Source organism: Pristiophorus japonicus, chromosome 20, assembly GCF_044704955.1.
Source record: "Pristiophorus japonicus isolate sPriJap1 chromosome 20, sPriJap1.hap1, whole genome shotgun sequence".
NCBI lineage: Eukaryota > Metazoa > Chordata > Chondrichthyes > Pristiophoridae > Pristiophorus > Pristiophorus japonicus.
In genome coordinates, this window is record NC_091996.1 from 12,665,310 (window position 1) to 12,690,373 (window position 25,064).

General features: G+C 45.7%; 1 protein-coding gene across 3 annotated transcripts in view; it reads right to left on the minus strand.

The window, feature by feature from the left end:
- The window catches only part of LOC139232872 (alpha-N-acetylgalactosaminide alpha-2,6-sialyltransferase 6-like), a 58,130-nt gene that overhangs the window by 22,080 nt on the left and 10,986 nt on the right, over nt 1-25,064 (minus strand). For all 3 annotated transcript variants that reach the window (XM_070863363.1, XM_070863361.1, XM_070863362.1), the window contains exon 2: nt 23,653-23,799. The gene's annotated coding sequence lies outside the window, so the exon portion shown is untranslated. The remainder of the gene's footprint in view (nt 1-23,652; nt 23,800-25,064) is intronic.

Here is a 25,064-nt window from a genome sequence, read left to right on the forward strand (position 1 = left end):
TTCTAAAAGCTTCCCCACTACCGAAGTTAAACTGACAGTTGCTGGGTTTATCTTTACACCCTTTTTTGAACAAGGGTGTAACATTTGTAATTCTCGTCCTCTGGCACCATCCCTGTTTCCAAGGAGGATTGGAAGATTATGGCCAGTACCTTCGCGATTTCTTCCTTCACTTCCCTCAGCGTCCGAGGATGCATCCCATCCAGTCCAGGTGATTTATCTACTTTAAGTACAGCCAGTCTTTATAGTACCTCCTTGTTATCAATTCTTATCCCATCCAGTATCTCATCTACTTTCTCCTTTACTATGTCTATTGCAGCATCTTCTTCCTTGGTGAAGACAGATGCAAAGAACTCATATAGGGCTCAATTTTTCCCAAAGCAATTTTTTGGCGTACTTGAAGAGTTACGCCCAATTATTTGGGGCCCAAGTACGCCAAAAAAAAAGTTCTAAGTTTCCCCGTTGGAATTCTTCATTTTGGCGTGGCTTAACCCGACCTTTAGTTTTGGGGGTGGAGCCTTGATCTGCGCTAAAAAGATCGGGCTGCCATGGAAACCAGGGACATAATGCAAGCTGAGGCTGCAAAGTGAAGCATACAGCCAGCTCCCAACACATTAAAAGAATTGAAAAACTTATAGCAGCAACTTACCTCCAACCCCGCCCAAAGGGCTTGCTGGTCTGGTCCCATTCTCGGTCCCCAGTATCTTCCGGTCTCTCTCTTCTCACTCTGAATGGGACCGGACCGGACTGTGTGTGTGAACCGGGGACCAAGAATGGGACCGGACTGTGCGTGTGAACCGGGGACCGAGAATGGGACCGGACTGTGCGTGTGAACCGGGGACTGAGAATGGGACCGGACGGTGTGTGTGAACCGGGGACCGAGAATGGGACCGGACAGCCTTCGGGCAGGGTTGGAGATAAATTGCTGTTATGTATTTTTCAATTCTTTCAGTGTGTCCAGGCATCTGCTGCACCGTTTTCCTTACCTGCGCCGATTTCCTTAACTCGAGGGAAGGTTTTTCTGGAGAAGCCACATACGCTGGCCGAATCAGAACTGGAGTAACTCTCAGCTGGCCAAACTTCCCTAAATGGCCAGAAGTGGCGTAGGGCCTGGTTACGCCCCCTTTGGCTGAAAAAAAACGGTCTTAACAGAGTTACACTGGTGAAAATTGATTGGGGAAACTGTGGTTTTTCAAGTTAGGCCAAAAAGAGCAGCCTGCTCAAAAAAAACGGCGCAAATCACTGGGGAAAATTGACCCCTTAGTACCTGCCTCCATGCGTAGGGCTCCTTTTTGGTCCCTAGTCAGTCTGGTCTTTCCTCTTCCTACCCATTTACTATTTATATATTTACATATTTCTATGAGGCCAACCGCAGATTCAGTGGCCTCGAGAAGAGTCTCTATAGACTCTGGATCAGTTCCTATGGATTGGAGGGTAGCTAATGTATTCCCACTTTTTAAAAAAGGAGGTAGAGAAAACGGAACTATAGACCAGTTAGCCTGGTAGTGGAGAAAATGTTGGAATCAATTATTAAAGATGTAATAGCAGAGCATTTGGAAAGCAGTGACAGGATTGGTCCAAGTCAGCCTGGATTTATGAAAGGGAAATCATGCTTGACAAATCTTCGAGAATATTTTGACGATGTAACTAGTAGAGTGGACAGGGGAGAACCAGTGGATGTGGTGTATTTGGACTTTCAAAGGGCTTTTGACAAGGTCCCACACAAGAGATTAGTGTGCAAACTTAAAGCACATGGTATTGGGGGTAATGTATTGATTGACGTGGTTGAACTGGTTGGCAGACAGGAAGCAAAGGGTAGGAATAAACGGGTCCTTTTCAGAATGGCAGGCAGTGACTAGTGGGGTACCACAAGACTAACCTTTGAAAACTTGCACCTAAAAAGGGCAGAATTAACATGGCTGTTACGGTAAAATGGCCCAGAACTGCATCCAACTGGACCCCAGCTATTTACAATATACATTAATGATTTAGACGAAGGAATTGAATGTAATAGCTCCAAGTTTGCAGATGACACTAAGCTGGGTGGCAGTGTGTGCTGTGAGGAGGATGCTAAGAGGCTGCAGGGTGACTTGGACAGGTTAGGTGAGTGGGCAAATGCATGGCAGATGCAGTATAATGTGGATAAATGTGAGGGTATCCACTTTGGTGGCAAAAACAGGAAGGCAGAATATTATCTGAATGGTGACAGATTAGCAACGAGACCTGGGTGTCATGATACATCAGTCATTGAAAGTTGGCATGCAGGTACAGCAGGCGGTGGAGAAGGCAAATGGTATGTTGGCCTTCATAGCGAGAGGATAGAGGATTTTGAGTATAGGAGCAGGGAGGTCTTACTGCAGTTGTACAGGGCCTTGATGAGGCCACACCTTGAGTATTGTGTACAGTTTTTGTCTCCTAATCTGAGGAAGAACATTCTTGCTATTAAGGGAATGCAGCAAAGGTTCACCAGACTGATTCCCGGGATGCAGCAGTTATAATGGGTGACTTTAATATGCACATAGATTGGGCTAACCAAACTGGAAGCAATACGGTGGAGGAGGATTTCCTGGAGTGCATAAGGGATGGTTTTCTCGACCAATATGTCAAGGAACCAACTAGGGGGGAGGCCATCTTAGACTAGGTGTTGTGTAATGAGAGAGGATTAATTAATAATCTCGTTGTGCGAGGCCTCGTGGGGAAGAGTGACCATAATATGGTGGAATTCTGCATTAGGATGGAGAATGAAACAGTTAATTCAGAGACCATGGTCCAGAACTTAAAGAAGGGTAACTTTGAAGGTATGAGGCGTGAATTGGCTAGGATAGATTGGCGAATGATACTTAAGGGATTGACTGTGGATGGGCAATGGCAGACATTTAGAGACCGCAAGGATGAACTACAACAATTGTACATTCCTGTCTGGCGTAAAAATAAAAAAGGGAAGGTGGCTCAACCGTGGCTATCAAGGGAAATCAGGGATAGTATTAAAGCCAAGGAAGTGGCATACAAATTGGCCAGAAATAGCAGCGAACCCGGAGACTGGGAGAAATTTAGAACTCAGCAGAGGAGGACAAAGGGTTTGATTAGGGCTGGGAAAATGGAGTGCGAGAAGAAGCTTGCAGGGAACATTAAGACAGATTGCAAAAGTTTCTATAGATATGTAAAGAGAAAAAGGTTAGTAAAGACAAATGTAGGTCCCCTGCAGTCAGAATCAGGGGAAGTCATAACGGGGAACAAAGAAATGGCGGACCAATTAAACAAGTACTTTGGTTCGGTATTCACGAAGGAGGACACAAACAACCTTCCGGATATAAAAGGGGTCAGAGGGTCTAGTAAGGAGGAGGAACTGAGGGAAATCCTTATTAGTCGTGAAATTGTGTTGGGGAAATTGATGGGATTGAAGGCCGATAAATCCCCAGGGCCTGATGGACTGCATCCCAGAGTACTTAAGGAGGTGGCCTTGGAAATAGCGGATGCACTGACAGTCATTTTCCAACATTCCATTGACTCTGGATCAGTTCCTATCGAGTGGAGGGTAGCCAATGTAACCCCACTTTTTAAAAAAGGAGGGAGAGAGAAAACAGGGAATTATAGACCGGTCAGCCTGACATCGGTAGTGGGTAAGATGATGGAATCAATTATTAAGGATGTCATAGCAGCGCATTTGGAAAGAGGTGACATGATAGGTCCAAGTCAGCATGGATTTATGAAAGGGAAATCATGCTTGACAAATCTTCTGGAATGTTTTGAGGATGTTTCCAGTAGAGTGGACAAGGGAGAACCAGTTGATGTGGTATATTTGGACTTTCAGAAGGCTTTCGATAAGGTCCCACACAAGAGATTAATGTGCAAAGTTAAAGCACATGGGATTGGGGTAATGTGCTGACATGGATTGAGAACTGGTTGTCAGTCAGGAAGCAAAGAGTAGGAGTAAATGGGTACTTTTCAGAATGGCAGGCGGTGACTAGTGGGGTACCACAAGGTTCTGTGCTGGGGCCCCAGCTGTTTACACTGTACATTAATGATTTAGACGAGGGGATTAAATGTAGTATCTCCAAATTTGCGGATGACACTAAGTTGGGTGGCAGTGTGAGCTGCGAGGAGGATGCTATGAGGCTTCAGAGCGACTTGGATAGGTTAGGTGAGTGGGCAAATGCATGGCAGATGAAGTATAATGTGGATAAATGTGTGGTTATCCACTTTGGTGGTAAAAACAGAGAGACAGACTATTATCTGAATGGTGACAGATTAGTAAAAGGGGAGGTGCAACGAGACCTGGGTGTCATGGTACATCAGTCATTGAAGGTTGGCATGCAGGTACAGCAGGCGGTTAAGAAAGCAAATGGCATGTTGGCCTTCATAGCGAGGGGATTTGAGTACAGGGGCAGGGAGGTGTTGCTACAGTTGTACAGGGCCTTGGTGAGGCCACACCTAGAGTATTGTGTACAGTTTTGGTTTCCTAACTTGAGGAAGGACATTCTTGCTATTGAGGGAGTGCAGCGAAGGTTCACCAGACTGATTCCCGGGATGGCGGGACTGACCTATCAAGAAAGACTGGATCAACTGGGCTTGTATTCACTGGAGTTCAGAAGAATGAGAGGGGCCTCATAGAAACGTTTAAAATTCTGATGGGTTTAGACAGGTTAGATGCAGGATGAATGTTCCCAATGTTGGGGAAGTCCAGAACCAGGGGTCACAGTCTAAGGATAAGGGGTAAGCCATTTAGGACCGAGATGAGGAGAAACTTCTTCACTCAGAGAATTGTGAACCTGTGGAATTCTCTGCCACAGAAAGTTGTTGAGGCCAATTCACTAAATATATTCAAAAAGGAGTTAGATGTAGTCCTTACTACTAGGGGGATCAAGGGGTATGGCGAGAAAGCAGGAATGGGGTACTGAAGTTGCATGTTCAGCCATGAACTCATTGAATGGCGGTGCAGGCTAGAAGGGCCGAATGGCCTACTCCTGCACCTATTTTCTATGTTTCTATGGCAGGACTGACATATGAAGAAAGACTGGATCAATTAGGCTTATATTCAATGGAATTTAGAAGAATGAGAGGGAATCTCATAGAAACATATAAAATTCTGATGGGATTGGACAGGTTAGATGCAGGAAGAATGTTCCCGATGTTGGGGAAGTCCAGAACCAGGGGTCACAGTCTAAGGATAAGGGGTAAGCCATTTAGAACTGAGATGAGGAGAAACTTCTTCACTCAGAGAATTGTGAACCTGTGGAATTCTCTACCACAGAAAGTTGTTGAGGCCAGTTCGTTAGATATATTCAAAAGGGAGTTAGATGTGGCCCTTACAGCTAAAGGGCTCAAGGGGTATGGAGAGAAAGCAGGAATAGGGTTGCATGATCAGCCATGATCTTATTGAATAGTGGTGCAGGGCCGAATGGCCTACTCCTATACCTATTTTCGATGTTCTATGTTTCTATGTCTCCAGCCTCTCCCATTAGGGAAGATTCACAAAGGGAAATAAATTAAATGATTGTAAAACAAATTAAAATAGAGTGGGCTTCCCCTCTAAAAGGTTTAACTGAATAGAGAAAACAGAATCTTCACAGACCATTGAGGGAAGGCTGGATAACAACTTGCATTTATATAGCACCTTTATCGTAGTAAAGAAGCGTCCCAAGATGCTTCACAGAAGCGATTATCAAACAAAATTTGACACCGAGTCACATAAGGCGATATTAGGGCAGATGACCAAAAGCTTGGTCAAAGAGGTAGGTTTTAAACAGTGTCTTAAAAGGAGGAAAGAGAGGTAGAGAGGCGGAGAGGTTTAGGGAGAGAATTTCAGAGCTTAGGGCCTCGGCAGCAGAAGGCACGGCTGTCAATGGTGGAGCGATTAAAATTGGAGATGTTCAAGAGGCCAGAATTAGAGGGACGCAGATATCGTGGAGGGTTGTGGGACTGGAGAAGATTAGAGGGGGCGAGGCCATGGAGGGACTTGAAAACAAAATTGAGAATTTCATAAAAGTCGAGGTGTTACTTAACCGGGAGTCAATGTAGGTCAGCGAGCACAGGGGTGATGGGTGAACGGGACTTGGTGCGAGTGAGGACACGGGGCAGCAGAGTTTTGGATGGTACGGAATGTAGAAGGAGGGAGGTCGGTCAGGAGTGCGTCAGAATAGTCAAGTCTGGGCAAAGGATAATTAAAGTGCAGGAACAAGAGGACAAGTCGGGTGAGCTAGCACCTTCAAACTGGTCAAACAATACAAACAAGACAACCATTATTGCTTAATTAAATCTTTACAGCTTTTTGTTTGAAGGGAATGCTACAGTGAAAACAAAGGGGGTGTAACTGGTCTACGCCTGTACCCTGAAATGGGCTCGATGTGGATAGACACCGATGAAGATTGACTTCACCCCCAAAATCTCCACATTTAAAATTTTAGAATCGTTGCCGTAAGCCCAATGAATCTGGTGATGCAACACAACTAAACTGGAAAGCACTCAAAGGGTTAGGTTAGGAAAAGCATCACAAGACCAGTCCAGTAAATTCATGCAGTGATCAAACAAATCTTGTGTATGCTTTTAACATGCAACGGGTTCAGTCAGTCTTCGTTTCAGTCCTGCTCAAAGTAGGCCACGCTATACAGCAACGTGGAGAATAATTGATGGCTGTGGGAGTTATGTGCTTGAGCACTGACATTGAAACACGGCGCTTAGAGACTGAAACCCTGCCCTTGCAGTGGTCAAATCCTAGGTTTGGGATTATCAGTCACACGACATGCACCAGAGATGTCCCTTGCACCAAAAGAAATCCATTAACATGGGTAAGAGCAAACTGCGCCCATCACATGGAGGGAAGCCACATGTCATCAGTTCATTCTTTCTTCCCTCCTCAATCTCTTCTCCCCCTCACATGTGCGAGACTGCAATCTCAAGGCCGAATCGGGTTTGCGGGAGAGTTGGTAAGCCTGCATCCTGCACTTCCCATATCTTGTCGCCATAACGAGAAATCTTTCCTCGTGACTATAATGTATGCACCTGCGAGTATGCTCACAGGTTTGTAGAGATGTTGAGCGGTTGAGGGGGTCGTTCAGCCTGACTGCCTGCCTCTCATCCACGGTTACGTTCACGCCAGAGTGTCCCTGGAGATGGAGCACGCGGCCTTCCTCGAGAGGTGGGTATCGGAGGGACTGGAGTGCATCTTCTCAACAGGGAACAACATTTTAATTTAATTTGATTTGACAAGGTTCTCTTTAATGTTCAATTGTTAATTTGTGGTTTTTGGTGCCCTCAAAAAAAAGGGGGTGCTTGATTGAAAGTTACTTTTAAAATAGTTGTAGAACTGTCGATGTGGCCTTCCGCAAGGGACTGGAGTTTATCATTGTCCCCGGACACCAAATTTTAATTTGAGCTCAGTTTCCTTTAAAGTTTAATGTCTAAATGTATGGGTTCTAGTGTCCTTACCAATAGGGGGCACTTGATTTAAAGTTTAGTTTAAAATAGTTGTCGAGCTGTTGAGTTGGGAATGGCTTAGCCAGTCACGTGATGTCCACAAGACTCAATAAAACCCCAACCAGTTAGGTTCGGGGGATCCACGATGAGGCAGGTGGTTGTGAGCCTGGTGGATGAACTGGTAATGTGTAGTGTGATTGTTAAACCTTTGCTAATAAACCAACTAGTTTTTAATAGCAATGTGTTGCTATGAACTCTTAAGCAAAGAACCCATGAAGCAAATACATTACAGTGGCAAATTGCCACGACAGACTCTCTTCCCCTCCCCCACCCTGCCTGCTGCAAAATCTCCCTCTCTTTCTCTCGCTCACCCTCACCTGCCATCGTTTTAATGCTCTATCACTTCTCTCCATCATCACTTACCGAGCTCAAGATGACTGGACTCCAGCATCTTAGAATGTTACAGGAAGATGGACTCAAGTCTGTTTTTCCCCCAACCAAGTCTAATCCCACTCTCCTGCTCGTTCCCCATACCCCATATCATTCTTCTCTTTTCAAGCAACTATCTAACTCCTTTCTAAAAATGCTTATGGATGTTGCTTCAACTACAGTTTGTGGCAGATAATTCATATTCGCACCACCCTCTGCTGAAAGAAATATTTTCTAACCAGCCTTTAACTTTTTCTGTGATTATCTTAAAATTTACACTCTACTGTTGTCATCTTGCTGACCAATAGAAACAATGCAACATTATTTATCCAATCATAACCAATGTTCACCCCAATTATTTTTTTGGGTGTGTGCAGCCCATTCCAAGTCTCGCACAAGCACAACATTTCACATCGGATAATTTGTTCTTGGGCTGGGTGGGACGGGGCGACTACGGCCCCACAGCTTCGAAGGAGCGTTGATCTTGAAGATGTCCATCTCAACCTTCTCAACTCCTGTATAAACACCACCAACTTCTCACATCTTTCTTCATAACTATAATCCTTCATCTCTGGTAATGCTTTTCTGCAACTTCCCTGACAACAGTGAGACTTCAATGTTCCAACACATCAGATAACATTTTTCACAAACAGCACACAGTGTTCCTTGGGGGAAAAAAAAAGCAGTGAATATTTTTTGTAATTGTGCTTGTGTGAGTGGAGAATCATATTAATGTGTTTTTAGACTTGCATTTAGATAGCACCTTTCACGACCACAGGACATCCCAAAGCGCTTCACAGCCAATGAAGTACTTTTTGGAGTGTAGTCACTGTTGTAATGTGGGAAACACGGCAGCCAATTTGCGCACAGCAAGCTCCCACAAGCAGCAATGTGATAATGACCAGATAATCTGTTTTAGATGTTGATAGAGGGGTAAATATTGGCCCCAGGACACCGGGATAATTCCCCTGCTGTTCTTCGAAATAGTGCCAAGGGACCTGAGGGGGCAGACCGGGCCTTGGTTTAACGTCTCATCTGAAAGACGGCACCTCCGACAGTGCAGCGCTCCCTCAGCACTGCACTGGGAGTGTCAGCCATAGATTTATGTGCTCAAGTCTCTGGAGTGGGGCTCGAACCCACAACCTTCTGACTCAGAGGCGAGAGTGCTACCAATTGAACCACAGCTGACACTTGAATAAAAAGGAGGAGAAGTTTCTATAAATGCCTCGATATAAATCCGTACGAAAGACATTTGTACAAATTCAGAAACAATTTCAATACCAAGGCGTCCACTCTTTAAAAAGCAATGGCCTAGAAATGTGTGTCGTTTGTGCCTCCCGTTCCGGGCGCGTCGCCGCTAACGATGCCCGCTAAATTTCACGGGACTTTAGCGGCGGCAGTAACCCATGCCACCCCGCCACCGATGATGATGTCACCACCATGCACAGCACCCCAGTTATCGCCCCGGAACAAAAATTGGGGATCGCCCCCTGAAGCTGTGCCAGGCGATGCCAGCGACAGGGTCAGGGGTCGTGAACCGGGCTGCAGGCCGCTCACGAGGCGATACTTAAAGGGGAGGTGGCGGCCATATTACGTGAGCATAGCGGTTACGTTACTGGACATAATAATTCGGACAAATAATTCAGAGACGCGAGTTCAAATCCCACCACTGAGAATGTGAGAAAGTATAGAGGAATGTTGAAAGAATGTGAAATATGTATAAGGGATTGAACATAATAAAGTGCCATGTGTCCACAGACTTTGGTCACCAGTTGGGGTGCTAAGTCAGCGTGAATCAGCTAAAATGTGGTGCAGATAACAAGATAGGAAAAAGGAAAGGACGGTGTAGCAGAACCAGATAGTGCAATACCGATATATTGTGAACACAGTCTCGAGTGCAGAGGGGGAGGAAACTAAAGTGAGGCGGGCTGTGTCTGCCAACCGTGTGCAGCAGAAAAGCCCTATTGGCCCAAAATGAAGTACGGAGGAAAATTATTGGATGAATCCTTTATGCATGAGCCGCTTGGAAAATGTACAACTACCGTGTGTATGCACTAAAACCTTGCTTGTCTTTGTAAAGTCAACGAACTCCCAGAGAGTCGGTTTTTCTTTTACTAAGACCCAGCATCGATGTCGCATTAATAAAGTATAACTCAGAGTAACTTGGTGTTCGTGTCAGTGTTTTCGCTGAGACAGATTGAGGGAAAAGAATCCGTATCAACACCACGGTAGCTGGGGGAATTTAAAACTTCAGTTAAATAAATAAATCTGGAATTTAAAAAGCTAGTCTCAGTAATGATGTTCATGAAATTCCCGAATTGTCACAGAAACCCAACTGGTTCACCAATGTCCTTCAGGGATGGAAATCTGCCATCCTTACCCGGTCTGGCCTATATGTGACTCCAGACCCATGGCAATGTGGTTGACAATTAACTGCCCCTCTGAAATGGCCCAGCGAGTCACTCAGGTGTACCAAACCGCTACGACAAAGTCAGCACTGTGGGAGCACCTTCACCACACGGACTGCAGTAGTTCAAGCCACCGCCTTCTCGAAGGCAATTAGGGATGGGCAATAAATGCCGGCCTTGCCAGCAACGCCCACATCCCGTAAACAAATAAATAAAAATAAAAACACTCCCGTGCAGCTGCAGACTTCCTCAAATACAAAGGGAAGGCCCTTAAAGGAAAGCGACATGAAAAGTCACTTTGATACCATGCACGGCTGCTAAACATTTATGTTTGCTGCCAGGAACACTTCCCGCCTCGCCCCGCCCCTCATCAGTAACGGGGCATGTAAGGTGGTACTGTCAGCCCCCAAGGGAGTTATACCACCTTGTTCATAAAGGTGACTTGGCAGTGCCAACGGGGTGGTGTGCTTGCTGGTAGAGGATCACGGGAGATTGAGGGAGTGCATCCCCTGCGAACATTACTCCCCTCTGGGAGCACAGGACAGCAGAATCACCCTTTATAAAAACATAAGAAATAGGAGCAGGAGTAGGCCATTTGGCCCCTCGAGCCTGCTCCGCCATTCAATAAGATCATGGCTGATCTGATCTTAGGCTCAGCTCCATTTCCCTGCCCGTTCCTCATAACCCTTCACTGCGTTATCGTTCATCTCCACCTTAAATATATTCAATGACCCAGCCTCCACAGCTCTCTAGGGCAAGGAATTCACCTGCAAGTATACATACAATTTCCTTTTGAAAGTTACCATTGAATCTTCTTCAACGGCCCTTTCAAGCAGTGCATTGCAGAATACAACAACTCGCTGTGTAAAAATATATATCTATATTCTCCTCATCTCCCCTCATGTCCTTTTACCAATTATCTTAAATCTGTAGCCATCCGCCAGTGGAAACTGTTTATCCCTCTCTGCTCTTATCAAAACTTCTCAGAATGTAATGTAAATGGATTATGACTTCCCACAACTCTAAACCCCCACAACACTAAAAACACAAAGAGCAACAAGACAAATTGCCATGGACAAATTAGAGAGATTGAAAAAAAAATATATATATATATATTTATGCACCACAAAATAACAGGTTCTGTGGAGAGAGTCAAACACTCATAGTTTATCACTTCACAAGAGCACATCATCATCAGATTTACAACTCTGTAAGTTGCTCCATAGAACTATTCGCTTCCACGTATTTTGCTGCCTACACAGCAATTCTGTGACGGAACATTTACAAGATTTCCCACTTTAATCAGAGCCAGCTACAAACCCAGAACAAAGCATGGCCGGCACAACCTGAATGCTGCTTTGATGGTCGCCATGTTTTTTTTATTCGTTCATGGGATGTGGGCGTCGCGGGCAAGGCCAGCATTTATTGCCCATCCCTAACTGCCCTTGAGAAGGTGGTGGTAAGCCGCCTTCTTGAACCGCTGCAGTCCCTGTGGTGAAGGTAGGGAGGGAGTTTCAGGATTTTGACCCAGCGACGATGAAGGAACAGCGATATATTTCCAAGTCAAGATGGCGTGTGACTTGGAGGGGAACTTGCAGGTGATGGTGCTCCCATGCGCCTGCTACCCTTGTCCTTCCAGGTGGTTGAGTTTGTGGGCTTGGGAGATGCTGCCGAAGAAGCCTTTGTGGGTTGCTGCAGAGCATCTTATAGATGGTACACACTGCAGCCATGGTGCGCCAGTGGTGGAGGGAATGAATGTTGAAGGTGGTGGATGGGGTGCCAATCAACCGGGCTGCTTTGTCCTGCATGGTGTATCGCTTCTTGATTGTTGGTGGAGCTGCACTCAGCCAGACAAGTGGAGAGTATTCCATCACACTCCTGACTTACATAAGAACATAAGAATTAGGAACAGGAGTAGGCCATCTAGCCCCTCGAGCCTGCTCCGCCATTCATCAAGATCATGACTGATCTGGCCGTGGACTCAGCTCCACTTACCCGCCCGCTCCCCGTAACCCTTAATTCCCTTATTGGTTAAAAATCTATCCATCTGTGATTTGAATGCATTCAATGAGCTAGCCTCAACTGCTTCCTTGGGCAGAGAATTCCACAGATTCACAACCCACTGGGAGAAGAAATTCCTTCTCAACTCGGTTTTAAATTGGCTCTCCTGCATTTTGAGGCTGTGCCCCCTAGTTCTAGTCTCCCCAACCAGTGGAAACAACCTCTCTGCCTCTATCTTGTCTATCCCTTTCATTATTTTAAATGTTTCTATAAGATCACCCCTCATCCTTCTGAACTCCAACGAGTAAAGACCCAGTCTACTCAATCGATCATCAGAAGGTAACCCCCTCATCTCCAGAATCAGCCTAGTGAATCGTCTCTGTACCCCCTCCAAAGCTAGTATATCCTTCCTGAAGAAAGGTGACCAAAACTACATGCAGTACTCCAGGTGCGGCCTCACCAATACCCTATACAGTTGCAGCAGGACCTCCCTGCTTTTGTACTCCATCCCTCTCGCAATGAAGGCCAACATTCCATTCGCCTTCCTGATTACCTGCTGCACCTGCAAACTAACTTTTTGGGATTCATGACCCCCAGGTCCCTCTGCACCGCAGCATGTTGTAATTTCTCCCCATTCAAATAATATTCCCCTTTACTTTTTTTTTTCCAAGGTGGATAACCTCACATTTTCCAACATTGTATTCCATCTGCCAAACCTTAGCCCATTCGCTTAACCTATCTAAATCTCTTGGCAGCCTCTCTGTCCTCTACACAACCCACTTTCCCACTAATCTTTGTGTCATCTGCAAATTTTGTTACTCTACACTCTGTCCCCTCTTCCAGGTCATCTATGTAAATTGTAAACAGTTGTGGTCCCAGCACTAATCCCTGTGGCACACGACTAACCACCGAATTCCAACCCGAAAAGGACGCATTTATCCCGACTCTCTGCTTTCTGTTAGCTAGCCAATTCTCGATCCATGCTAATACATTTCCTCTGACTCCGCGTACCTTTATCTTCTGCAGTAACCTTTTGTGTGGCACCTTATCGAATGCCTTTTGGAAATCTAAATACGCCACATCCATCGGTACACCTCTATCCACCATGCTCGTTATATCCTCAAAAAATTCCCGTAAATTAGTTAAACATGATTTCCCCTTCAAGAATCCATGTTGTGTCTGCTTGATTGCACTATTCCTATCTAGATGTTCCGCTATTTCTTCCTTAATGATAGCTTCAAGCATTTTCCCCACTACAGATGTTAAACTAACCGGCCTATAGTTACCTGCCTTTTGTCTGCCCCCCTTTTTAAACAGAGGCGTTACATTAGCTGCTTTCCAATCCGCTGGTACCTCCCCAGAGTCCAGAGAATTTTGGTAGATTATAACGAATGCATCTGCTATAACTTCTGCCATCTCTTTTAATACCCTGGGATGCATTTCATCAGGACCAGGGGACTTGTCTACCTTGAGTCCCATTAGCCTGTCCAGCACTACACCCCTAGTGATAGTGATTGTCTCAAGGTCCTCCCTTCCCACATTCCCGTGAACAGCAATTTTTGGCATGGTTTTTGTGTCTTCCACTGTGAAGACCGAAGCAAAATAATTGTTTCAGGTCTCAGCCATTTCCACATTTCCCATTATTAAATCCCCCTTCTCATCTTCTAAGAGACCAACATTTACTTTAGTCACTCTTTTCCGTTTTATATATCGGTAAAAGCTTTGTATGCTCTGTCCTTCACGACGTTGGTGGGTGTAGAATCTGTGTCGAGCCATGTGTATGCTGCTTGCCGGTTTGAGGTGCTCCCCGATTAATTTGCTAAGCTCTTCAAAGGTTTTGTCCGACGGCTTTTCGGGTGCCAGTAAGTCCTTCATGAGCGCATAAATCTTGGGTCCGCAGCTGGTCAGGAGATGAGCCCGTCGCTTGTAGGCCGCTGCATCCCCCAACCAGTCTTTAGTAACAAAGCTTTGCCGAAGCCTCTCGACAAAATCGTCCCAGTCTTCCCCAACACAGTACCGTTCCTCTGTGCTACCGCTGGTCATTCTCGTGGGTCGTGAATTCCCGTTTCTCGTCGCCAATGTAAAGTCCTTACTCTACAGCATGAAACTACACGAGGCACATTCCAGGGACAAGGCCACTCTGTGACCGTAACTCTTTATTACAGAACTCCAGACCCTCCGTGGGACCTCCCTTTATATACCTGTGTGATCAGGTAAGGATTGTCTCCCACAGGTTCACCCCCTGTGGTCAAGGTGTGCATCTGAGTTGAGTGTATACAGTAATACATTGTAGTTACAAACATGACACTGTTAATAATATGGAGACTAGAACTGAGCACAGTATTCTAACAGTAGTATTTCCCAAGATCAGATCAGCCATGATGTTATTGAATGGTGAGCAGGCTTGAGGGACCAAATGGCCTACTCCTGCTCCTATTTCTTATGTTCTTATATTCACACCCTAATGCTGAAAATGTGTCCAGCATGGAGATATGTTCCATTCATCAGCATTGTTATCTCTTTGCCTTAATAATCAAAAAATTCACCAAACAAGGCTCGATTTAGAAAAATAAAGTTGGATTTATATATATACATATACAGGTTGAATCTTTCTTATCCGGCATCCTCAGGATCTGGCCTGTGCCCGATAAGGGATTTTTCCGGACAAGGGGTGGTCATGTTAACCTGGATGGTAGAGGTACTGAGCAAGGGGATATCGGGGCTGGCTGGTTTGGGGCTGCCAGTGCGGCAGAGAGATCATGGTGGGGGGGGGCAGGTTGCGGTGGATCGCGGGGACAGGCCAGCGATTGCGAGAGTCCGCAGCGAGGAAGGACTTCAATTTGTTCATGTCTGAGTCCTGTGCATGCGGCCGGGAATAGTTGCCGGACGAGGGGTGGTGCCGGATAAGGGAGTCCTGGATCAGGGAGGTTCAACCTGTATATATGTGGCTTACCCACCTTCGTAAAAGTCCCCACTTTGATACTCACTCGGGGTCAGTTTAGAATGAGACAACACCACTATGTACTATTCACAATTGCTGTTAATAATTCTATCTGGCACAAAAGGCTGGATTTGCAGAGCTGCATTGATTTAACTGCGTGATCACGTGTGTGATCGGATGTGTGATCATGCGTGTGTGAGTGCGTGTTTGCGCGTACGTGTGTGAACATGCTCGTGTGTGACTGCACTGTGCTGCCCCAATTCTCGACTCAATACAACCTTTGTCGTGAGTTCATTATTTTGAGCTGAGAAAAAAATGAAATAATGAACAAGTGAGTTTTCACAGAATAAAGGAGCTGCACTTTCATTTCAGAGGCAATACTCGCACACAACGAACAAAGGAGAAGACGGAGCGGGGGAGGCGAGTCTGGCAGCAACAGGGCTGCCCTGGGATTACTAATGTGGTTCTTAAAGAGACAGTGTACCTCTTTCTACGGGGTCGAAATTCCGTTTCTACCGCCACCCGTTACCGCAGGCGGGAGGCGACTAAAGGGCGGCAAAGGCTGACCTTCGAGGGTAAGCGGCGTCCGCGCCTGCGCAGAAATTCAGTCGGCTCTTTGGCAGAGGCGCCAAGAGCCAACGCCGCGCCGGCTAACGGCCCCCGCGTGGTGATGTCACCCAGCGTGCGACGCCTCCTTGGCGCCTCTGTCGCGATATTTAGTTTGAACGTCGGCCTTCCCGGCAGGCGTTCTTACAGCCTGGGAAAAAGTGGTGCGTGAACAGCGGAACTCGGGCGCAATCGGCCAGAGAGCAAGGTAAGTTTTTTTCTTTATTTATTTCTTCATTTTCTTCATTAGCTGTAACAGCGGGGAAGTTTGTGTGTGCGGGTCGGAGAAGTTTGAGGGTTTTTTCTTTCTTCGCTTTTCTTCCCGTTTCCCAGCCAGCATGGCGGCAGCCTCCCGATGCGAAATTCAGCCGGCCTCCTGAGCTCCCGCTTGAGGGCGAGTGTGCAGCGCCACTTTTTAGCGCGGCTCTCTCATCTTTGGGCGTAAAAAGTGAATTTGTCAGTTGGAGCCTGCACCTAACGCCCGGCGGTAAAATCAGCTCTCGGGCGGTGACACCGCCTCGAAAACTGCGGTACGAAATTTTGACCCCTATCTCTTTACGTTTTCCCATTGTAATGAGCTAGATCTCCTAGTTGATGATTCTGGTCTATAAAATAACAACTACGTGTAAAATAGAAGTATAAAAAGACTTAAAAATAAAGCAAAAGTAACAACTATTAAAGATGAATTAACTTGCCTGAACAGCAATGTACACAGCACCCAAAATAAAACTGGACAACTAGAGGCAATAATCCGTAGCAAGGAACCAGATGTAGTCGGAATAACTGAAACACGGCTAAATAAAGAACAGGACTTGCAACTAAATATTGCAGGTCATAAAATAATCAGAAAGGATAGGGAAGGAAGAAGGGGAGGGGTAATGTACTAACTAAAGATAACATAATGGCTGTTTAAAAAAAAGACATAACTAACAGAAGGTTAGAAGCAGAATCCATATGGATTGAATTAAAAGATAAGCAGGATCGATCATGCTAATAGGGTTATAACTACAGATCACCTAATAGTGGAAAAAAGGCGGAGGCAGAACTATGTAAGCAACTATGTGAAATGAGTGAAGGACACAGAATAATAATCATGGGAGATTTTAACCACCCCCAAATAAACTGGCAAGAGGAGGTAGCGAAAGGGGTACAAGGAATGGAGTTTTACAGTGTGTGTACAGAACTCCTTTCGTACCCAGTATGCACAAAGCCCAACAAGAGAGATAGAGTGCTGCTGACCTAGTAATGGGAAATGAATGGGATAAGAGAAGTGAGCGTAGGGGAACATCTAGGCAATAGCGATCACAACATAATAAGGTTTAAGATAAAGACTGAGAAGGACATAAGTAAGATAATGACCAAATAAATAAATTGGAAAAATGGTGATTTTTAAGGGGATGAGAATGGAACTAGGGAAATTAAAATGGAAAAATTTCCTGACGAAGAAAGTAGAAAGCTGTGGGAATTATTTAAAATGGGGATCAAAAGGGGAGGTCATGCTTAATCAACATTGTTGAATTCTTTGAGGAAGTAACAGAAAGAGTAGATAAGGGTAATGCAATAGATGTAACACACATGAATGTTCAAAGGGCCTTTGGTAAGGTAGATTCATGACAAAGGTCAGAGCATGTGGAGTCAGGAGACAAGCAGCAGAATGGATAGCAAGCTGGCTACAAAACAGAAAACAGAAAGTCGGGATCAAAGGTAGTTACTCAGACTGGCACAAGGTGGGAAGTGGTGTTCCACAGGGATCGGTGCTGGGACCACTGTTCTTCACCAATTACATAAACAATTTGGACTTGGGAATCGGAATTACAATTACAAAATTCGCGGCTAACGTCATATTGGGAGGTGTAGCTAATACAGAGGAGGACTGCAAAAAAATACAAGACAGCATTAATAAATAGAAACATCGAAAATAGGTGCAGGAGGAGGCCATTCAGCCCTTCGAGCCTGCACCACCATTCAATAAGATCATGGCTGATCATTCCCTCAGTACCCTGTTCCTGCTTTCTCTCCATACCACTTGATCCTCTTAGCCGTAAGGGCCATATCTAACTCCCTCTTGAATACATCCAATGAACTGGAATCAACAACTCTCTGCGGTAGGGAATTCCACAGGTTAACAACTCTCTGAGTGAAGAAGTTTCTCCTTATCTCAGTCCTAAATGGCTTACCTCTTATCCATAGACTGTGTCTCCTGGTTCTGGACTTCCCCAGTGAATGAGTGAAATTGGCAAATAATCTTCAATATAGTAAAGGAAGAGGTGGTATATTTTGGTAGGAAGAATAAAGAGGCCAAATAAGTGTTTAAATGGCGTAGCGGAGCACAGGGATCGGGGGTACAGATACACAAATCACTAAAAGTAGCGACGCAGATTAATATGACCATGAAAAACACAAACAAAGCTTAGGTTCATTTTTAGGGGGATAGAATTGAAAAGCAGTGAAGCTATGTTAAACTTGTATAGAACCTTGGTAATGTGTGCGTATGCTCACAGGTAATTTGTTTATTGTGCCGGTTTTAGTGCCGCCCCTCCCCCCACTTTTAGCCAGGGGACACTTGTATAATTTGTGTTTTTAGTGTCCTCAAAAAAAAAACAAGGGGGCACTTGTTTGAAAGTGTTTGGTGTGCTCCCGCCCCCCCCCCCCCCCCCCACCCACACACCTTTAATCAGTGGGCACTTGATTTAATTGTTCACATCAAAATAGCTGTAGAGCTGTTGCATTGTAAGTGGCTTAGCCAGTCACGTGATGTTCACAAGACTCAATAAAACCCCAGTCAGTTGGGTCTAGGTCATCCACAATGAGGTGTGCAGTTGAGAGCCTAGTGAATGAACTGGTAATGTGTAGTGTGATTGCTAAACCTTTGTTAATAAACCAACTCGTTCTCAATGGCAATGTGTTGCTATGAATTCTTAAGCAAAGAGCCCATGAAACAAATACATTACAAACCACACTTTGAGTACTGTTCACAGTACTGGTTTCCATATTATAAAAAGGATACAGAGGCCCTGAGGAATGTCACCTCCTGTCTTCACTTTTATGAAGAACAGAGCCCCTTTTCTATCTTTCCTGATCGGTACAACCTCTCAATCCTGGCATCATTCCAGTAAATCTTTTTTGCCACTTCTCCAGTGGCTCTGTATTCTGTTAATAATATGGAGACTAGAACGGAGCACAGTATTCTAACAGTTGTATTTCCCTCCCCAGCCCAGAAATAGTGAGGACCTTCGTGGTCTGTGTGTCGCAGTCATTTGACGAATTGGCTGAGCCATCTGGCTGGAGGGGGAAAAGAGGCCGTTAATTAATTTATTACGTTGCAGTGCAGGTCTGCGATCAGTACCCAGGACTAAGGCAGCGAAGCGGTATGCAAAAGGGACAAAAAGAAAAAAAACACATGAAGGCATTTGACAAGGTGCCACACAAAAGATTACTGCACAAGATAAAAGTTCACGGGGTTGGGGGTAATATATTAGCGTGGATAGAGGATTAGCTAACTAACAGAAAACAGAGAGTCGGGATAAATGGATCATTCCCTGGTTGGCAATCTGTAACTAGTGGGGTGCCGCAGGGATCAGTGCTGGAACCCCAACTATTTACAATCTATATTAACGACTTGGAAGAAGGGACTGAGTGTAACGTAGCCAAGTTTGCTGACGATACAAAGATGGGAGGAAAAGCAATGTGTGAGGAGGACACAAATTATCTGCAAAAGGACATAGACAGGCTAAGTGAGTGGGCAAAAATTTGGCAGATGGAGTATAATGTTGAAAAGTGTGAGGTCATGCATTTTTGCAGAACAAAATCAAAGTGCATGTTATTATTTAAATGGAGAAAGATTGCAAAGTGCTGCAATACAGCAGGACATGGGGGTACTTGTGTATGAAACACAAAAGGTTAGTATGCAGGTACAGCAAGTGATCAGGAAGGCCAATCGATTCTTGGCCTTTATTGCAAAGGGGATGGAGTATAAAAGCAGAGAAGTTTTGCTACAGTTATACAGGGTATTGGTGAGGCCACACCTGGAATACTGCATACAGTTTTGGTTTCCAGATCTACGAAAGGATGTACTTGCTTTGGAGGCAGTTCAGAGAAGGTTCATTGGGTTGATTCCGGAGATGAGGGGGTTGACTTACAAGGAAAGGTTGAGTAGGTTGGACCTCTACTCATTGGAATTCAGAAGAATGAGAGGTGATCTTATCGAAACGTATAAGATTATGAGGGGGCTTGACAAGGTGGATGCAGAGAGGATGTTTCCACTGATTGGGGAAACTCGAACTAGAGGGCATGATCTTAGAATAAGGGGCCGCCCATGTAAAACTGAGATGACAAATTTCTTTTCTGAGGGTTGTAAATCTGTAGAATTCGCTGCCTTAGAGAGTAGTGGAAGCTGGGACATTGAATAAATTTAAGACAGAGATAGACAGTTTCTTAACCGATAAGGGAATAAGGGGTTATGGGGAGCGGGCAGGGAAGTGGACCCGAGTCCATGATCGGATCAGCCATGGTCGTATTAAATGGCGGAGCAGGCTCGAGGGGCCGTATGGCCTACTCCTGCTCCTATTACTTATGTTCTTAAAAGAAAGACTTGCATTCGTATAGCGCCTTTCGCAACCACCGGACATCCCATAGTGCTTTATAGCCAATGAAATACTCTCTTTTTTGAAATGTAGTCACTATTGTGGAAGCAGATTCAATACTGACTTTCAAAAGAAAGACTTAGATTTCTATAGCGCCTTTTCACGACCACCGGATGTCTCAAAGCGCATGTAAAAGTGCTTTACAGCCAATGAAGTACTTTTTGAAGTGTAGTCACTGTTGTAATGCAGGAAAAGTGGCAGCCAACTTGTGCAAGCTCCCACAAACAGCAATGTGATCATGATCAGATAATCTGTTCTTGTTGTGTTGATTGAGGGATAAATATTGGCCAGGACAAATATTGGCAGGGGATAATTCCCCTGCTCTTAGAAATAGTGTCACGGGATCCTTTACATCCACTTGAGAGAGCAGACGGGGCCTCAATTTAACGTCTCATCCGAAAAACGGCACCTCCAACAGTGCAATGCTCATTCAGCACTGCACTGGGAGTGTCAGTCTAAGATTTTTTTTGTGCTGAAGTGGGACTTGAACCCACAACATTCTGACTCAGAGACGAGAGTGCTACCTATTCAGCAACGGCTGAAACTGAGGAATAAATATAGGCCAACAGGAAGCTTTTCGGTGAGGTTTTTCAGTGAGACTTGGAAGCAAAGTTCCTCATGCATACTAAACTGGTCCAAATGAAATAAAACAGAGCTTTTGCCAATCAATAGCAACGCAAGATGCTGGCTGTACAAAAACAAATCAAATCTCGTAACTTTAAGTAGCTTATCTTGTTGCAGAGAAATGGTAACTTCCATAGATAAAAGTTACTTTGAATACATTTCAGTTCTGGTATGACAGGCTGCAGTCATATCCAATTCTCCTCTGACCCAGATTCACTTAAATACCATGGACACTACTCCAAAACCGGGCCAAATAGATTGGCAAGGAGGCTGCGTTGCCAAGTTTGTGAAATTTAGACAATTTGCTCACATACATAGATTATATAAAATATGCTACAACTATACAGGAAGTTGGTGAGACCACACCTAGAGTACTGCGTACAGTTTTGGTCTCCTCATTTAAGGAGAGATATACTTGCATTGGAGGCAGTTCAGAGAAGGTTCACTAGGTTGATTCCTGAGATGAAGGGGTTGTCTTATGAGGAAAGGTAGAGCAGGTTGGGCCTATACTCATTGGAATTTAGAAGAATGAGAGGTGATCTTATTGAAACACAAGATTCTGAGAGGGCTGGACAGGGTAGATGCTGAGAGGATGTTTCCCCAAGTGGGTGAATCTAGAACTAGGGGGCACAGTTTCAGATTAAGAGGTTGCTCATTTAAGACAGAGATGAGGAGGAATTTCTTCTCTCAGAGGGTCGTAAATCGTTGGAATTCTCTACCCCAGAGGCTGAGTCACTGAGTATATTCAAGGCGGAGATAGACAGTTTTTTGAACTACAGGGGAGTCGAGGGTTATGGGGAGCGGGCAGGAAAGTGCAGTTGAGGCCAAGATCAAATCAGCCATGATCATTATTGAATGGCGGAGCAGGCTCGAGGGGCCGTATGGCCTACTCCTGCTCCTATTTCTTATGGTGTTACATTATTCTCAAAAGATTTCTGTTGGTCTTTCAATGCACGGGTGCTTGAGAATCAATATCCAGAGAACTAAAGCCCCTGCGATTTATGGGGCAGGGGACGTTGGGAGAGATGCGAGGAAAATGACAAGCTTACGTGGCTGTGCCAGCAGGAGACCTGGGCCATTTTAACCCCCGGGCTTTCATCACCAAATTCCAATTGAGATCCCGGCCCCGCACACCCGGCCGGAATCACTCCATGACGGGCGGGCGGGTGGGAGGGGGATTTCAGGTGGCAGGAGGCCCCTGCGAAGGACCCGAGGAAGGGTCCCCAGCACTAAAGTAAGTCGCGAATCGCGGTTGGGAGGGAGATGAGAGCCGGAGGCAGGGGGGGGGGATGCCCAAGTTATCCTCGTGGGGTACGGAGGAGCAATTCTGCTCCTCCTCCTCCTCCTGATCCACGAGGAGACCAGGCAAAGTTTAAAATATCTTGCCTTGCTGGGTTTTTTTAAAAATCGGGCCCAAGTTCCATTGGGTGACAGATTTCTCCGGCGCGATCGCCACTGAGCGCGAATCGTGCGGACCGTGGTTAAAATCACATCGGGATCCAAAGGGACTCCTCGGACCCTGCCACGGCCTCACATGCCTCCTGAAACTCGTGAGTTAAAACAGGAGCCGATAAAGAGTACAGTGCGATCGAGTTAAGTACTCTGCCGCTATTTCATAGAAAAATTACGACACCGAAGGAGGCCATTCGACCCATCGTGTCCGTGCTGGTCGAAGAAGAGCTACCTAGCCTAATCCCACCTTCCAGCACTTGGTCCGTAGCCCTGTAGGTTACGGCTCTTTAAGTGCACATCCAAGTACCTTTTAAATGTGGTGAAGGTTTCTGCCTCTACCACCCTTTCAGGCAGTGAGTTCCAGACCCCCACCACCCTCTGGGTGAAGAAATTCTTCCTCATCTCCCCTCTAATCTTTCTACCACATACTGGTTATTGATCCCTCTGCTAAGAGAAATAGGTCCTTTCCATCCACTCTATCTAGGCTCCTCATAATTCTATGCACCTCAATGAAATCTCCCCTTAGCCTCCTCTGTTCCAAGGAAAACAACCCCAGCCTATCCGATCTTTCCTCATAGCTAATGTTTTCCAGTACTGGCAATATCCTCGCAAATCTCCTCTGCACCCTCTCTAATCCTTCCCGTAATGTGGTGACCAGAACTGCACACATTGCACAAGCTGTGGCCTAACGTAACCGTTAAATCTCTGCACATCTCATTCTCACAGGCATGGGGAGGGGGTTGGGGGCGGGGAGTTCAAATGGGACACCTGTGTGCCTGGGTGCCGTGCTAATCTCCTTTTCCATTGCTAAAGCAGGCAAGAGTGTCTCAGGCCAGATACTGAGCCAGGGGACAAGTACTGTGCTCAGTCACTTGTATCCTCTCCACACCTTGAGACATGGTTTCTCCCCTTTGATTCTACTCAGATGGATAAAGGACTGAGAAAATCCTTTCTGGATTCAAGCCCAGAACCTCCTGTTGCCGTCAACTGACTGCTCGGGTATTTGAGGGGCAGGGGGAAGGAAACAATTATTTTTTTTTAAATGCGAACCTACGCCAACTAGAAAACAAGGCACTCTGATTGCCTCATAAGCTCGCTGTTTACACAGAATAGCAGACTGGTAGGTAGCATCTTTTACCTCGCTGAGGAAACTCTTTTTACTTGTCTCTCCCGAGATCGAACTCATTCATGCAAAACAAATGTCTTGTCTCCTCTTGCTCCCTTGTTTGTTCCAACGTCAGCGACACAGATCTAGCAGCTTTCTCATTTCCGGACTCCTCGTATCCTAATCGGGCGAGAGAAGATAAACCAATTTTAATGTAGCCCACATTCCAGGCGCGAGCGTCGATCCCAGACACGGAATGGATTCAGTCCGATCTGCTGTTCCGTCGAAACAACTGATCAACAACTCCCCCTGCATGTGAATCCTGACAGGTCGAGCACAGAGAGTGCTGGCCCCGACATCCTATAAATACTGATGATCAAATACTGTATCTGTTTGTCAATCTATTACTGTGCTCCCTGGAGCCCATGTGACTTCGGCATTCTCAATACAAATTAAATGACTGAATGTGTGCTCGCAGTAGTTCTGGCTTCAGTGCTGTGGCCATAATAAACCAGAATTGCTTGAAGCTGAACCTGGTTAGACGATATTGCAACATCTTCCTCCTCATTCCCCCATTGATTCTTCTGACACACTTTAAAAAAATATATATAAGTTTATATCGGATCGCGGTGATGGAATAAATAGTAAAACGTGGCCTGCTTCAATGAGGATAAAAGCAGAGCATCTATCTACATTATTAAACATCATGGGAGAACTGCTCTGTATAGCAATATTATAAATAGATTGAAAACAAACATGTTTCGATCATCACGACACAACAGCCTAACAGTTCAGCCAATATAACCTGACCCCAACATTTTGCTCTCCACCCAACCTGACCCATGACCCCAACACTTGCCTTCCAACCCAACCTGACCCATGACCCCAACACTTGCCTCCCAACCCAACCTGACCCATGACCCCAACACTTGCCTTCCAACCCAACCTGACCCATGACCCCAACACTTGCCTCCCAACCCAACCTGACCCATGACCCCAACACTTGCCTCCCAACTCAACTTGACCCATGACCCCAACATTTTCCTCCCAACCCAACCTGACCCATGACCCCAACACTTTACTCTCCACCTGACCTGACCCATGACCCCAACACTTTACTCTCCACCTGACCTGACCCATGACCCCAACACTTGCCTCTCAACCCAACCCAATCCATGACCCCAACTCAACCCAACCTGACCCCAACACTTTGCTCTCCACCTGACCTGACCCATGACCCCAACACTTACCTCCCATCCCGAACTGACCCTGACTGCTGTAGCTAGCTCCCAAAAACTGACCGGACTTTGTGTGCATCAGCCGGTTCCTCACCAGACCAGACCAGTTTCCACCCCAGCTAAAGCCCACAAACAGCCATACAAAAGCATACTGCGGATGCTGGAATCTGGAATAAAAACAGAAAATGCTGGAAATCTCTGTGGGTC